This window comes from Podarcis liolepis (assembly GCF_965112155.1).
Source record: "Podarcis liolepis genome assembly, chromosome: 6".
In the NCBI taxonomy this organism is placed as follows: domain Eukaryota; kingdom Metazoa; phylum Chordata; class Lepidosauria; order Squamata; family Lacertidae; genus Podarcis; species Podarcis liolepis.
In genome coordinates this window covers 42,026,442-42,040,161 of record NC_139559.1, presented here as the reverse complement: position 1 = coordinate 42,040,161, position 13,720 = coordinate 42,026,442, and the positions used below count along the sequence as shown (strand labels likewise).

The window sequence follows — 13,720 nt, the reverse complement described above, 5'->3', positions numbered from 1 at the left end:
GTCGCCAGCAGGACTGGTGCAACTATTGAAGGTCACAGCAGAGTTTCTTGTAGAATGTATGGTTGCTCTTTCAAGCAGTGATTGAGTTACGCTGATAAGGCTTTCAAGTCATGTAAATATAAAAATAACAGGGAATTAAATGACATAGGTTAAATGTTGCTGTGTGACTGACTGCTACCTGAACAGCAGGGTAGGGCTGGATTGCATTATAGGAGCTGTGTGCACAACAATTGACTTCAAGCTAGCCGTTTGCTGGAATGGAGGAGAAATTAATTTGGTCCACATTTTGAAGTGAACTGAAGCTAATTTATTGGTCCCAGACTTATGTGTGGATTGGAACTCAGCTATTAACTAGATTATGCACTCCTCTAAATGCAGCTTTGGTTAAAAAAAAATGCTTACAGTAATGTGTATTTTATGGGAGAAATGTGTATTTTAGAGGGAAATACATTGGAAAGCATACCAAAATGCATATTTGCGGGAAAGAATGCCTACAAAGCATATCTACCATGTGTTCAAAAAGCAAACAGTTTAAATGATAACTGCCATATATTTTTCTTTTAAAAATATGCAAAACCAGCAGGAACTGACCTAAGACTGAGTGCCTGTGAACCTGACATGGAATGGAAAGAGGCTGGTTTGTGCATCCCCACTTCAGGTCCAAACTGCTTTGACTGATGGTTCACTAAAGGGTATGGCTGATCCATTCATAGGAAATTTGGTGTTTTGTTGAGCCTCCTTAAATGCCATTTGGCAGAAAGGAAGAAAGGAAGCATACAAATCTTGCATTGAAATATTGATGAAGCAATCTGCTAGGGTGAAATGACCTTAGTTCAGAGTGGAAGGACTCTAGAACACACCAAAGCATCCAATTGCCAGACAACTCCTTTCCCTCCCCAACAGCAGATACTGCCTATGATTCTGTCCACCAGTTGCTGTACTGGGTCCTGGGGAACACCTTTGTCACCTAATATCTCTTTTTCAGACCATAGCAATTTTGGAGCAGTGAGATACTGTATTATGTAAGGACCATGTCACTTGCCTCTTGGCCCCAATGATTATTTTACCTGCTCTTGTCTTCTGGCCTGCTATAGATAGCCTGATCCCATTTTTACCTACAACAGGGAAGAGAGACAGAGAAGGATGCACAGAACAACTGCTGGAGCACACACTCCTTTCCTGATAGTAGATTGAAGACACATGGTGCAGCCACCTCCCTGAAACTTATGAGGTCTGAGTCTGGCCACTGCTTGCATGGAAGACCATGTAGGGATACCATGTATACTGCCCTGAGTTCTGTGATGGAAGAAAGGTGAGGAATAAATGTAATGAGATGATTCATGAACATACCAGTTGCTGGGTATCACAAGTGGGGAGAGTGCTGTTGTACTCATACCCTGCTTGTGGGCTTTCAATAGGCTTCTGGTTAGCCACTGTGAGAATAAGATATTTGACTGGATCAGATTTTTTTATCTGATCTAGCAGGCCTCTTAATGATTCATAGCAAAGTGAACTCCAGTGCCTAAGGAAATAAACAGACATTTGTCTCCCTAATAGTTCATAGATCATAGAATCATAGTTGGGAGGTGCCATTCAGGTCATCTAGTCCAACCCCCTGCAATGCAGGGGGTTTTTTTTGCCCAAGGTGGGGCTCAAACCCACAATCCTGATATTAAGAGTCTCATGCTCTACTGACTGAGCTATCCCAGAGCTGCAACAGAACTCATTTAAAAGAATATCACCCAGAAAGATAGCACACCCCATCTCACCAGATACTGCTCCTGTACGACAAAATGAGGTTTACACAGGAGTAGGACTGGGTGGTTTGAGTCACTTCCTTAAACTGTAGCACCAGCCTTGATTTCAAAAAGCATGGTGCAATTTTGTTTTTGTTTTTGTCTCCAGGTTCTTGATGCAAAAACTTGGTGTTGTGATAGAAGAAGAAATCTTTTGGGTGTTTTTCTTTTCAGGTGGTGGGGGACTGGTAATTTCCAGAAAAAAAGAGAAAGGGAATATATTTCCTAGGAAACAATAATTTCATTTGCAGGAGGCCACACAACAGAATAGGAGAAAGTGGCTGGCACATCTTGCTCACAGAAAGAGTCAGAAGAAGATATCATCAATCAGCACGCCAGTGGCTCACACCTCATTGCAAAGAGAGTCCAAGCGAGACACAGATCTCCATTGTGCTCCCAGGCGCAAGGACTAGATTGCAAAAGCAATTGGCTGCAGCAAGCGCCTACATGTAGGGAATTAATTAGTAAGCCCCAGTAGGAAGGCCCCAGGTATCTATAGGCCAAATCCTCATGTGATCTAAACCAGCAATACCAAGAAGATTGGCTGGAGACAAACGGATTTACACCAGCTGAGGATCTGGTATACAGACACACAGAAAAGAGCAATTGAACGACAGGATTTTCTGAGCATCACAGAAGTATCAGTTGTTTTTAAGTATCCATTCATATAGCTCAAAAGCCAGTCCAGGATGTATGATGGGATTAGGGAAGAAATTCAATCCAGTATGTAATTAAAGATGAATTTATGAATGCACACTTTCTGAAACAATATGCAAACTGAAACATAGTCATCCTTTGAAATCTGCACTCCTTCAAATTTTACAATGCAGTTTTCTGGCCAAGTGATGTATACAAAAAACACATATACTAGAGAAAATGTGCCTAAAACTCATACACATGACATACAAAATACACTATATTAGGGAAATATACTTTGAAATAATGTGTATTGAAATAATGGAAATAATGCCAAATTTGTATATTTTACAAGAAATTCACACTAAAATGCTAATGAATTTTCATGAGGGTCTTATTTTTGTGGGAATTCCACAAAAATGACATGGCAATGTGAAGAACTGAAATTTTAAAAATTGAGAAATTGCCAGATTTGTCCATCCCTAGTCTATAGTCTTTGATAATGAAGACCAGAGGCTTGCTTCTGATGTGAAGTGAGTAATTCAGGGTACTTTAAAACATCACAGACTTGGCACAAGACTGTGTGTATTAAAAATATATTTAAAAAATACAGAAATGCTAATCATATATTGCAATAAAGAAAACTGTACAAAGGAATTGATTGTCAGAATTTTAGCTATGGACAGATAACAACCTTTTAATCCAAAATAAGTGTTAGTTGCCAATCTCTTAAAGATGTTTCTCAATTTAATTCTTTCTGCAATTTCCAGATTTTTACAACACAGTCGTAGCATTTAAGAGACTGTAGTTTTTTTTCCAATTTGCTGTTAATAGAAGTGAGCTACCTTTACCATAAACAACTGGACATTGGTGCAAATTTTGTGTTGTTTAAAATTTCTTCCTGATAGGCATATTGTCGACCCTTGATTAGCTTTCAGTGGTAAGACTAGAAAAGTATAGCATCACTAGCTAGACAGACCAAGAAGCAGAGAGGTGGAGATGTAGAATAACATCCTTTCAGATAGGAGGATATCTGCTCAAACAATCTAAGTGTTTACCAAAGCAGTAACTGACTTTTGCCAGCTTTGTGCCCCAAGGAAATTATGGAGCAATCCATCATCTCTCAGTCATTTCAAACTTCCAGTAGACAGGTATGCCTCTTGTGTAAAGTAAAATCCAGTTAAATTCTTGGCCAGTAGCCATGTTGTTCAGGAACTTTTCCACCCTTCCAGCTCTTTTTGACCTCAAATTGTTGGCCTTCACAATTTCTCTTGCAATATTATTTCCCAAGTTAACAATTCAATGAGAGACTTATCAAAACGGATGCCTGTTAATGTGGCTGGATGTTTGTTCCAACAACTTATATGTGATTACAAAAATCATTGTATCTGCGCAGACAAAATAGCATCAGTTGCTACCTGCTATGCCAACTGTTCCCTGAGCTCCACAAATGATAGCAAGTTTTTAGTTATGAAACACCTTCTGCTTCTATGAGGTTGGTTGCAGAACAACTCTTATTGCCTGGAAAACTGAATAATATATAGAACCAGTAATGATTGTATAATGAAGTGTTATAACTTCTGTATCTTTCTATAGTAGCATTACTACTGGCAGAATCAATTATACAACCAAATCAAATACTTTTGGTGACAATTAGTTACAAATGGTGGCATTTTACAACGTATGAGACTGGGCCCAAACCCATTAAGATAAATAAATATGCGAAACATTCCAATTCTCCAGATTGTGCCAAGTTTCTCGTTAGTTTTGAAGATTCTAGGATTACCTCATAAAATCACTGCCATTCCTGGTGGCAGCTATAGGTGATCAGTAATTCCTACAGGAAAAAATTCTATCAGAAAGTCACATTTGATTGGAGGGGGCAGGGTTGGAACTCCCATATTCATTCCTCCAGAATGCTTTCAGGTTTTCTCTACAATCACTACCACAATGTTTTTAGAACTGAAATTCTCCAACATCATATTGTATGAAGCATCCAAATTATGTTCTCAAAAATAAAAATACTGTTTTTTAAAAAAAGAAACAGAAAACACCACACTTTATAAAAAAATGATGGTAAAATCCTATATACATCAATCTAGGACTGCCCTGTAAAATGCCTTAAACAAAATCCCAAGTTTGGTCAGGACTGCATAGTGTAATTTGATGGTGATTCCTCTAAATTCAATGTTTCAGCAAGCAACCACGTTATCCTGGCTGAGGTCTTCACCCTCCAGCTAAGAATCAGCTGTGTCCAACCTAGTTTTCAATGCAGGAAGCAGAAGGAGGTTATTATAGGGCTAACAGATCTGACTGCCAAGCTGCTCTTTCAGAATACTTACTGAACTTTATCCCCTTTCCTCTGCTCATTTCATGACTCCCAGCCATATCCCCTTGTTCTCATAATTCCTCTTCTACTTCCTGTGCAGATAATTCAGGTGCTGGACCTGCAGCAGACCTTTTATCCCACAAGAACAGAAGAAGCCTCTGGATATCACAGGAGACTCGGCAAGATTATGCTGCTACCAAAGTTGGAGGTACTTTGGAATTTAGGGCTCATTCACAATTCTGCTTGTCCCATGCCCAGAGCCATAGCTACAGGGGGGGCAGGTTAGCCAGGTTTTTCTTTGCCCCGGGTGAAACCTCCAGAGGGGTGCTATTGAGGCTCCCAACCTCTCCCTCTCTCTGTGTGTGTGCGCAAGCGCAAATGTGCATGGGAGGTGTGCCAAACTGGGTCTTTGACCCAGGTGAAATAAAGCCTAGTTTCACCCCTGCCATGCCCAGAAAACACAGGTCCAAGCAGTTGCCCCACCGCTTTTCCTGGGAAAACCTGCTCTTTAAACATCAAACCCAACTGATGTTTGCTCTGATTCAGTGGTAAAGATCGGGTTTTCCCTGGGAAAAGAAAGCAGGGCAAGCAGAAGTCTGGATGAGCCTTCAGAGGACTCCCAGATTATTTCTCCATCTATTATTGGACCATGTCTGCCTCATCAGTCAACTACATTTATTTTGTCACCTTGAACTGACATGTATCTCTGGTTGTGTGTGATGGATAATATGATCCCATGGCATATGAAAACAGTTCAGGTTGCCGCTGACTTTCCAAACCACATTTGAAGCTTTTGACTTGATGGGACATTACCATAGATCTGGAGCCTTTGTGTAGCAATTAGTTCACTTTTTACTTTCATCAACCTGAATGGCAATCTGGATTAAGAAGGAGGTTAGTGATTTCTAGATTTACTGACAGCACAGAAAACACATTTTGAAAAACTTGTGGCTACCCTGCAACAGGTTATTTATTCATGGCCTCAGATTATTGAAAGCTTGAAAAATCAACCAGGGGTGGTTAATAAATAGGAGAGTTCTGAGCTTGAGTTACTGGATACTAATTCATGGCTGGCCAAACCCTCTTGGCTCTGCTTCTGAGAGACTCTACCCCTTGTTTCAATTGCTTATGCCATAATGGGCTGAAGAGGAGCCAAGAGTGAGTAATTTCTTATAGGATCACACCATTACAGGAGAATAACTTTCCCCAAAGAATCCTGGGAGCTGGAGTTTGTGAAAATTGTTGGCCTTACAGAGCTACAATTCCGAGCAGCCCTAACAAACAACAGTCCTTGGGAATCTCCATGACTGTTAAAGTGTGGCTGTGACCTAATGTGTGCCATAAGCTGTTGTAATAGAACAGGTGCTTGCATAGGTACAATACTTTGAGAATTATTTTCTAGCAGAGAAGATATTTGAGCCACTGGAAAGCAAAGTCCGGTTGTAATGAATTGTAGTCTGGCATTATAATGTTAACAGAATGACAATCAATCCGGAAGCAATAACTGAAAACCCCATATAGCTCTTCATTCATTTAATTCCAAACTCACTGAAGATGCCTCTCTGGTGTCTTCAGATCTATCTTTTATGAAGAATCTTGTCTAACCATTCAAGGTGGTTGGCACAGACATGCAGATGTGTATAAAAATAAATGTCATAACACAACCAGTTGCTCTGCATGAAACAGGCTTTGGAAATAAACACATCAAAGAGCAGGAAGGAACAGTTTATCCCAGGAAGCCTTTGATGTGAGAACAGAAATAAGAGTAGAACATAAGACAGACCTTGTTGTATTGATACATCTGAGAACAGACCATAGCAGGGGAAAAAAACACTTATGGGGAAAAATATTTTGAGAAGACACTTCCCAGGAAGAAACAGTTTAGTTAAGGTGATCCTGAGGAAACTAATTGGCATATTTTCTGATATCATAGGCATAGCTGCAAAAGGCAGGGGTTAGATACCTGTTACCCTTATCACCGCTCACTGGAAGGAAAGATCGTGAAGCTGAGGCTCCAATACTTTGGCCACCTCATGAGAAGAGAAGACTCCTTGAAAAAGACCCTGATGTTGGGAAAGATTGAGGGCACAAGGAGAAGGGGACGACAGAGGACGAGATGGTTGGACAGTGTTCTCGAAGCTACAAACATGAGTCTGACCAAACTGCGGGAGACAGTGGAAGACAGGAGTGCCTGGCGTGCTCTGGTCCATGGGGTCATAAAGAGTCAGACATGACTAAACGACTAAACAACAACACCCTTATCACCATCTATGGTTTTGTTTTGATTAAGAGAAATAAAGATTTCATTACATAACATAAATCACACTAAAGCCAGAGCTGGGCCACCCAAGACATTTTGCTATCCAAAGCAACTGACAAAATGGCACCATGTGCAACAGCTGCTGGGGCTAGTGGGTGAACCTTCCTTCAACACTGGCAACAGGACAATCTCCTCCAATGTTCGTGAGGGCAACAGGACAGCTTAGAAGGTTCAGGAAATGCCATGTGGCATAAACTGTCCTGTCCACCAATACCTTGCTCCCATTCCCTATCCCTCAGCATCTACCACCTGAAGTCATCATGCCACTCTGACTAATGGTAGGGCCAGTCCTGACTAAAAGTCCTGTGCACACATTACAATTATGTACACTGAGCATACAGGAAGAAGAATGGGGGCCCTTGCACATTCAGCATAGTGTGTGTGTGTGTGTGTGTGTGTGTGTGTGTGTAACAAACTTTGTTTGCATAAATTCTGTATGTGAGGTTGCGGACTCCACTTTTTGTGTATGAACATTATGTCTCTTGGTGGTTATGGTGAATACATATTGGGGGCTAGGCCAGTGGGCCGAGCAGGTAGACACTATCAGTATGCACAGTTATAATATATATATTATATCAGTATACACTATCAGTATACACAGTTATAATATGTCATAGAATCACAGAACTGTAGAGTTGGAAGGGACCCCAAAGTTAAATCTACTCCAACCTCCTGCAATGCATTAATCACATCTAAATGTGTGCAGCTCTTATGCAAATGCAGCTACAGACGTGAATAATACTTGCATCAACAATCCCCTTTTCTCACATCAGGATCTGAGTTACTCCAGTTCATAAGACATTATGATGTATCACAGCTCACATCCCTGAATGGACTCAGCACTCCTCTTGTTTCTGTAATATAACTGTGCTGCTATAGGATGAGATAAGAAGAACAAAGAGAGAAGATATTTATTTCTTTTCTTTTTCTTTTTTTTCCTTCAAAAAGCCTTTTATAACATGAATGAATTCAGCGGAAAACCTTTTCACCAGGCTCAGGCGGACGTTCTATGTAAGATTATGTAGGACGGAAAGGTGTCACCTTTTATTGAGCCAGCCTCAGCTGAAGAGAATCTTTCAAGCAGCATATAACTCTACTTTGGACAGGAGTGAATACTTAGGCATTAGCCTTAAGCTTGTACTCTATGACTGCTCCCACTAAAAGAAACTCCAACCAATAAAATCCATCACCTTTCTCATTCACAAAATCCAACATGGTAACACCAAAACAAACAAACAACAAATCCAACCAAGTAACCTAAAACATATGTGAAGAAATTAATGAAGCTAAGAATGAACCTTTGCTCTGGGTATTTGGAGGTCTGTAGACTAGCACATGGAGATGAATAGAATACTTGGTACTTGGTTTTGGAGGAGGCAGATTTTAAAATCTGTTTTGCAACAAACTTCCAGGCTGGATTCCAAAATTTCTTGAATTCTAGAACAGCCTCACAGCCTTTCTATCATATGTGCAAAACCTGCTAGGTTGGACTGCACTGATTTCAAAGAATATATGCAGATTCATAACCCAGGCTGCAGTAGCCTCGTGCACTAATCCCCCTAGCATGTAATAAATGCCATGTGATAATGACATTGTTGATGTGTGCATTGCAGTGAGGCCTTTGAGTATGTGCAGGCATAGAAGAAAGTTCTAGAACCCACTAGGATATCCCCTGCATCTAGGTTCTAGTAAGTCGGTGCCACATTCGCTGCCAAAATGTACACACACAGATGCCATTCTCATGTTTCATTGAACTCATGGTAACAATTCTGATCTGCCACATAGGGTTGTTGCAAAAATTGCTGGAGGAAATGTGTGTGAGGTGCTTGGACACTCAGAGGTGTGTTATACAAATACTAGATATTAGAAGCTGGTGGAACAGCTTTAGTAAATTACATTGCCCAGAGCCAGCCAGTCTTTCAGAATTTCAAAACTGGTCCAACAGAAGATGTCATGACAGCTTCATTGCTTCCTTGAGTCCTTGGGCCCAACAACACAACAATTCAGTTTTGTTTTTGCTTGAAGCTAAATACAGTGAAACTCAATAACTCGCACAATGGCAACAACAGTGGTTCATGTTGTCTCTAATATTCTCTTGGAACATTGCACTACCAAAATGTAATGAAATCTTTCAATTTTCTTCCCAGGTTGCTTTAAATCCAGCATATATGTTATTGCCAAAATTTGGAGAAACTTAACATTTCCCATTCTTTCTCTCTCTATTAACAATCGCACACACATGCCAACATTTACCAGAATTTGGACGGGTGTAGCATGCATAATATATGTAGGCAACACATATAAAGGTAGAGAGACCTGAGAAACCCAGCTGCCCTGCCACTATCTGGCTTCTCCCGCTCCATAAATTTTGTCAGCACAGAAACTTCATGTGGAGTCATTTTGTATCAATGCAAAGGAACGACAGTTTTTCACTTGCTTTTAACACTGATGCTGAACTAGTGTAAGTGTCACTATTTAAGATGTAAGGCTATGGAGTAGCGCGGAACTAGGTCAGCTAAAAGAGGGTGGTTTTCCCCAAGGTGAACAGCGACACCAGGTCAAGGAACACTGCAGTATATTATCATGAGGCTGGAGAACAGAGGCAAGAGGTTCATTTGGTGGTGAGAAGACCTCTTGACCCACAAACAGGGGAGATGTGCAGAGAGAACTCCTGGCAGGAGCTCTATGGGAAAAGGCTGTTTTCCAATCACTGGGCCATTTTGCCAGTGGAAACTCCTGAGGCCACAGCTAGGTGTGTCCTCTGCACTGGGTTCCCAGTATTTATATTCAGGGGGGAAAGTCACTCTGGAGTTTCCTCCTACAGGTGATGGTTAGAATGGAATTTGTTCCACTTGATGAAGGAAGGACAAACTGCAGCATTAGCCCTGCTTATTTAGCAAAGCGCTTCTATGTGCCTGCCTTCTTGCCGGTTGCTCAGCGGAGCACAGAAGTCCCTTGATCTCAAGGGCAAACAGCAGCTCGACTGTTGCTTAAATAAGGGAAATAGGATCATCACAGAAAATTCAGCATACCTCCAGGTCTGTTCCTCACTTTCCTGCTAGTAGTTGCCCTCCAGGCTCATCTGCCATAATTTGAGTCCCTAAGATATCTACTTGCCCACCTCCTGGGACCAAGACCCTTCTTTTTCAAGATATCCAGATATTCTGACGGCAAGCCACAGGTACCTCCTAGTCCTAGAAGAGCGGAGGGCAACCTTTTGGAGCTGAATCTCCCTCTGGCTGGCAATAAGCAGTGGCCGCCCAAGCCATCTGATTATGGTCTCCTTCCAAGAGCACATCCCGAGACTCTGAGAGCCTAGTGAGGAGAGGGCTGAGCATGCGGAGCACCCAGCTGACCATACAGATCAAGACCCAAGAGCAACTTTGGGCATTTAACAGAAGCGGAGGAGGAAAGGAAGTGTGACTGACTTGCGCTCCTGCTTTATGCACTTCTCTCCCCCTCCCCCACCCCAAGGTGAGATGTGTGGTCATACATCTCACCCTAGTGGAGCTATGTAAGTTCCACCTGCCAGTGTTACACAGGAAACACAAAATGAAGGGCAAGTCATCTGGGTGTCCTTTCTGTGTGCAAATCCCCCTCCCCAGCGCGCACACACATTGGAGACGCTAATAAGGAAAGCTAACACAGGTCTGGGTCAAATTCCTTCACTTTTTCAGCAACAGCTTGTAAAGGATCGGCTACTGCTGAGGAGAAACACACACCCTTTCGACAGCAGAGCATCATTGTGCCAGGAGCCTTGCATTGGAGGCAAGGGGGAGGACCCTTCAACACAAGCCTTTTGACACTGAGATTTTGTAGAGTGAGTTAGCTTTGCGTACACCTTTAGAACACATTCTTCCCCTCAGATAATTACCCCTCGCAGAGTTGCGATCCCCAGCAACCCTTAACAAACTACAGAGCCCAGGAGTCTTTGAGGGGATGTGCGCTGAATTCACTTTAAAAGTATAGTGTGCACACAGCCTTAGGCAAAGGATGAGAGAATGAAAGATACAGGTCCATGCATCTGGAAAGAAAGGAAGGAAGGAAGAAAGAAAGGGGGCAAGTGATCTGATTGCTATGAGGGGAACTATGCACACACAGACTTCCTGATGCTCACTGTAAAAAATATCCCTCCTTTTCCAATGTCCCCCGCCTTCCCCTTAGAGAGAGCTTCTACTCCATTACTAGGAAAGGTTTGCTTCACAGCCATGATCTAATCTAACTAACTGCATGATCTAACACAGAAGTGAAAGAAATACAAATCATTTACAGATCTATTTCATATGACGAAAGCTCCCGTTGGAAAAACTCCCTTTGCCTCGCCACAGGGATACACTCCTTTCCCAAGATGGGTTGCAGATCAGAAGCAGGATTGCAGGGGGAAAGGGGAGCGGGGCGGGGGGGCTGAACAGAGTCTCTTCACGTGTGGGTAGAATATGCCATAACTACAACAGGAAAACGGTTCGGCAGGGCTGTATTTCTCCTTAGGCACACGCAAGGAAGGGAAGGAAGGAAGGAGCAGACAGCAAGCACAGCCCCCTCCAACGCCTGCACTTGTTCCGCCAGCAACTCTTCGGCAGAGCTGACCCCCACCGTCTTCCTCGCTCGCTTCCTCGCAGGCTAGCCTGGCTCTCTCTCTGGGATGACGACAGACAGCCATCGCCGGGTTATTGCAGGAGGCTTTAGGGGGCTGTTGGCAATGGTGAGTGAAGGTGGTTCTTTGGTTTGTCTGCAGAAGCCAATGTGGTTTCCTAATGCACCAAGTTCCTATTCCACCACCACCCATCTCTCATAAACACATACACGCACACTTCACTCTCTCGATCAGCTCTTCCTGGGTATTACGATGCTTGTAACCAGAGCCCTTTTCGTTTATGGCACCATCGCAGGATGGAGACTGCTAGGCTAGACGGCCAGAGCCCAGGCAACCTCTTGAGATCCTAAGGTTCGTCGGGGTGAAATGCGCGGGGCCAAGCGAGCCTCAGCCTCTCCGCCAGGGGAGTGGAGGCTGAATCCTGTGACTACACGTAGACGACCGGTGTCAACCTCCTCCCCCCACCCCACACGGGGACCACCCCCTCCACGGGAGCCACTCCAAATTGAACACCCAAGTCAACCTCTCCCCAGTCGGACGAGGGGTTTCTGCGCTGTCTGATAGCATTCGCCAAGACCAGAGTTTGGCCTCCTCACCATCCCCTTGGATAAGTGTGTGTGTGTGTGTGTGCATGTGTGAGAGAGAAAGATAGACTCGGACACACCTGGATCAGAACGCCCGCTCTGTACAGCTGCCTCGGATTCCAGAGGATCGACTCCGGATCTACGCCGCCACTGGGCGCGAAATCCGGATCGAAAGTTCGCAGTCGGTTAGCGCCCTTCTCTTTCCCACCTAGTTCGTCTTCCTCCAGCCTTGACTTTCTTATCCGCTCTCCGCTCCCAAAGCCAGACCATCCAAGACACTAGAGCGACACGGCAGCGGCTTCATCCCCGCGCGAGCCCCCTTCCTCGCTTCTGCCTCTCCCGGAACAGGAGAGCGCGCGCGGGCGAAACCCACCCAGAGAGGGTGTCCGTCAAATCAAACCTTCCTTCCCGTCGGCATCCCCCCCCCACCTGCCATTCCCCTCCAATGCCCCCGCCACGGGTAAAGGACAAGGAGCTCAACTTACCCTTGGATTCTCCTCTCTTCTCTCCTCTTAGCTGCTGCTCCCTGCCATCGAGGCACGCACATCTGGCTCAGACGGATCCCTGGAGTTGGCAGACACAAGGAGGCTGGCGGCGGCAAGTGGGGGGCGGTGCGGTTCCGGGGCCCAGACGAAGCTCGGGAGCTTGCCCAGACTCCCCCACCCGGACGGAGAGGATGGCAGGAGAGGGCTCTGCCTCCGAGGCTCTCTCCTTCCTCGTTCCCTGCGCGCGCTCTCGCTCTCTCCTTTCCAGCTAGTTGTTGGGGAAGCGGCGGGGAGAAAGATCCTCTTTCCTTTCCCCCTCTTACATCTTATTTGCGATCTCTCGATCTCTCTCTCCTTTCCTCTCCGCCGCCGCCGCCACCACCGTGTACACCTCCCTCCTCCTCCGCCTCCTCTCCCTCTAGACTCCCTCCCTCCCTCCTTCCCTCTAGCTGGAGTCTTGTCACTGCAATGTGCCACCCACCTGAATCAGCTCCTGCCTGCTTTGCCACTTAACTCCTGAGGCACCAGCCGGCTCGCTGTGGTAAACAACCCGGGAGAGGGACCCTGCCTGCGTGGCAAGAGGCAGCGGTGATGGTGGGGACGCCCTGGCAGAGCAGGCTGCTGGCAGCCAGAGCCCAGGCTTCAGGAGAGCAGCTGTCTCCAGGCAAAGGCTGCCATCTCTGGGCGTTCGGGTGGAAGTTGCCAGAGATCCTGCCCAGGGAGGGAGCCCACAAGTACCCCAGCGGGGAGGAGATCAAGGCAGGAGAGCCAGAACTTGCTTTTATTTATTACTTTTGTATGCCGCCTTTTACCGACAAAGGAGCCCAGGGCGGCAGATGTGGAAATGTTAACACAATGCAAAGTAAAATAAAACGAACATATTTAAAATGTTTAGAACATTGAAAAACATCAAAAAGCAATCGCATACCCTCACAGTTGGTAAATTCAAGGTTGCCATGCCCAGTCGTGCCTATAA

The 13,720-nt window shown here is 44.5% G+C and overlaps 1 protein-coding gene across 2 annotated transcripts in view; it reads right to left on the bottom strand.

The window, feature by feature from the left end:
* LRRN2 (leucine rich repeat neuronal 2) overlaps window positions 1–13,443 on the bottom strand; it is a 147,770-nt gene extending 134,327 nt beyond the window's left edge. The window contains exon 1 of one of the 2 annotated variants that reach the window (XM_083508867.1): window positions 12,745–13,443. The gene's annotated coding sequence lies outside the window, so the exon portion shown is untranslated. Of the gene's footprint in view, window positions 1–12,339; window positions 12,659–12,744 lie in introns of those variants that run through there. The other variant, XM_083508868.1, reaches the window with a different exon arrangement.
* Between the last annotated feature and the right edge of the window lie 277 nt (window positions 13,444–13,720).